Consider the following 4,011-nt stretch of genomic DNA (forward strand, 5'->3'; position numbering starts at 1 on the left):
ACAAAGAGATTGATGTAAACTATATTTTTCTCACTGTTTACCTATCTTTCCTATTCTTTTCTTTCCTTCTGTTCCGTTCATGATTAGTACAAGCTGTAAATCAATTGTGTGAATATCTGGGCGAAGGTGTCCTACTTTGGAGAACTTGTCAATCCCATTCACTTTTTGTGAATACAATATGTTTAAATCAAATCAAATCAACGGTGGGGATTTCAGGGGTAGTGAACATTGTGGTTGGGAATACAGGGCTGGAGAATACTGGGGTGGGAAATACAAGATTGGGGAAAATGGGCGTTTAGAATACTGGGGAGGATGGGCAGCAACTGGTACTTCCTGCCTGCGACTGTGTGATTTCCCAGCGCGTTACAAACGACAACGTAGTCGACCATGTCTGGTTCCAGCTCGCCAAAACTCCACGACAACAACAGCATTACATCTTAAAATAGCTCAACCGTCGAAAGGCATCGCCATAAATACCTCGCCGCTGTATGATAAAGGAACAGCATTGGTAAAAAGATTGCTCTGTTCAGAGAGGAAGTGTCCTGATGGGAAATCTATCAGAGAAATATATCCTCGGCATAGAGCCTAGAAACACCCACAGGGAGTAATAAAATATCGGTTTGGGCAATTAAAGGTGACAAATACAGCCTGTGTACATGATCATGAGAAACGCATTTCAACGAAGGCAGTTGGTTCTGAGTATATTCAAGAACGGCATGTGGCACATGTACAGTTAAAACGTTTATCGAAATTCGTTTCACGTCTAAATCAGAGAAAGAAAAAGTAAATTCGTTCTGAAACCATTGTTAAGTACATAGCCTAGGTCGAGTGTGGTTTATTTATGGGGGGGGGGGGGGTGATAATTTCAAAACATACATTGCAAGGACTTTAAATGTGTGCCTTGCCCAAGAAGAACATATACAATTGTATGCTCACACACATACGATAGCAAAGTGGAAAATAATCACTTCACTACACGACACAACTTCATCTCGGGATAGGTACACACCGCTGTGCACGTGACAGCTACACATATGCTTCCCAATAAACAGAGTCCTGTTTCCTCGTAATGCAACGTCTTTTCGACATACTCTTGTCAGGCCCTACAAGCAATAGCCGTGACAGGAGGGCCACCTTGAAGGGGGAAACACGGAATAACGAGACTCTGGAAAAGCTGGGAATTCTTCAATTCTGTAATTGTCATTATCGTATTCCATATGGTGCTGTAGATATCCAAATACGTACCGGTGAGAATGAGCTTCACTGGTTAGTCATTCTTTCTCTCCTATACACGAGTCACCTCTCCTACTATCCTTTACCTGAGTCAACAGAGAGTACATATTACCTGTCTTACTCTCCTATATCCGATTGATTGATTGATTATTAGAAAGTTTCATAGGTGTTCCGGCAACTAGGCCCATTTACACCTTGCCCATAATAAAGGTTTGCTCAGCACCTAGATAGTTCATAGTGTAGTACGACCACCACACACTTTAAAATCACCACACACAACACCTGAGATTGTCTGACATATTCAACAGAGAACTATAGACATCATAGGTTGCAAGAGCATTATTATAGACATGAAAAATGGAGACTGATCTTTTATCCTTCAAATGTATATTGACTTCATTCCCTTCCAATTGGGATGGAGGAACCTTATTTCACTAAATGACAGCGAGTGAGTTTAGCACTACCACCTCTAAAACCAAACTGACGATCTCTACGTCAGCAGAGATAACCTTCCCAACGGAATTGCTGATTAGGATTCAAGAACGTCTCCTGAAGACATAACATCTGGCATTGGGTCAAGACTGTTAATAAAAACCTTAACTCCTGGACCATTAGCATTTATTGAACTAGCATCAAGAGTACCATTAGAAGGATGGATTAAGACTTCCATGGTTGACCCTTAACCATGCTCGTCAGATCATCAGGGGACAATTCTAACCCCAAGAGGGACTGGGGACTTGAATGCACGAGTAGTTCCAAGATTGGCAACGACACAAATAACGAAGTTGACAAAATCAACAGGAGAGACATTGTAGAATAGAGGTTTGCAAGAAGATTCAGACACAATGTCAATTACAGGATGAGTCTGACATTCAACTTCCACAGTTTAAGTCTGGGTACCAGTAGTCACCATGACTGGAGGAGAAACATCAGAAATTGGAACAACCGGACAACTGGTTTAGCTGCAGGTGGTGTTTTATTGACTTTTGGAACCTGATCCTGAGCAATATCCAAATCTCCACATACCTTTCGAACAGCATTGGAATAAGACAATTTACCCTTAACTCTGACTTTCTGGATCTGGACAGCTTCCTGGTATTTAAGACAACCTTTGTATGCCGCAGAGTGAGCACCTCCACACACAGTTCTTACATTTAAGAGAACTTTCATTGCACTCCTCATATTTGTGCAAACCCGTTGCTATACCACGTGCGCATGTCCTTTTTTTTGTAAATCTCGTGCTGTTCATCCTCTGTGTGTGACAGACCACAACGTTGAACAGCGAAAGAATTTTAGTTGACTTATTTGTTGTGGGACGAAGACATCCTTAGAACTCCAGTCAACAGAGTACATATTACCTCTCTCATTCCCCTTTACCTGAGTCAACAGAGTACATATTACCTCTCTCACTCCCCTATACCCGAGTCAACAGAGTACATATTACCTCTCACTCACCTATAGCTGAGTCAACAGAGTACATACTACCTCTCTCACTCCCCTATATCCGAGTCAACAGAGTACATATTACCTCTCACTCACCTATAGCTGAGTCAACAGAGTACATATTACCTCTCTCACTCCCCTATATCCGAGTCAACAGAGTACATATTACCTCTCTCACTCCCCTATACCTGAGTCAACAGAGTACATATTACCTCTCTCACTCCCCTATACCTGAGTCAACAGAGTACATATTACCTCTCACTCACCTATAGCTGAGTCAACAGAGTACATATTACCTCTCACTCACCTATAGCTGAGTCAACAGAGTACATATTACCTCTCTCACTCCCCTATACCTGAGTCAACAGAGTACATATTACCTCTCACTCACCTATAGCTGAGTCAACAGAGTAAATATTACCTCTCTCACTCACCTATAGCTGAGTCAAGAGAGTACATATTACCTCTCTCACTCCCCTATACCTGAGTCAACAGAGTACAAATTACCTCTCTCACTCCCCTATCTGTAACAAAGATGTTCCAGATGGGTTGTCACCTAGACGTTTGTAAACAAAGGCTTCAATGTAACTGAAAGATGTTCCAGATGGGTTGTCACCTAGACGTTTGTAAACAAAGGCTTCAATGTAACTGAAAGATGTTCCAGATGGGTTGTCACCTAGACGTTTGTAAACAAAGACTTCAGTGTAACTGAAAGATGTTCCAGATGGGTTGTCACCTAGACGTTTGAAAACAAAGGCTTCAGTGTAACTGAAAGATGTTCCAGGTGGGTTGTCACCTAGACGTTTGAAAACAAAGGCTTCAGTGTAACTGAAAGATGTTCCAGATGGGTTGTCACCTAGACGTTTGAAAACAAAGGCTTCAGTGTAACTGAAAGATGTTCCAGATGGGCTGACACCTAGACATGTGTAAACAAAGGCTTCAGTGAGTGAGTGAGTGAGTGAGTATGGTTTTACGCCGCTTTTAGCAATATTCCAGCAATATCATGGCGGGGGGACACCAGAAATGGGTTTCACACATTGTACCCATGTCGGGAATCGAACCCGGATCTTCGGCATAACGAGTTAACGCTTTAACCACTAGGCTACCCGACCGCCCCAAAGGCTTCAGTGTATCTGAAAGATGTTCCAGATGGGTTGTCACCTAGACGTTTGTAAAGAAAGGCTTCAGTGTAACTGAAAGATGTTCCAGATGGGTTGTCACCTAGATTTTTGTAAACAAAGGCTTCAGCCTAGATGGGTTGTTGTCGCCAATTACTTTCGTTTACAGGTCAACATTTTTTTAAATTATGTAGATCAAATAAAACTGACAAAATAG

This window comes from Haliotis cracherodii, unplaced genomic scaffold, assembly GCF_022045235.1.
Source record: "Haliotis cracherodii isolate W230 unplaced genomic scaffold, xgHalCrac1.p SCAF_3, whole genome shotgun sequence".
Classification (NCBI taxonomy): domain Eukaryota; kingdom Metazoa; phylum Mollusca; class Gastropoda; order Lepetellida; family Haliotidae; genus Haliotis; species Haliotis cracherodii.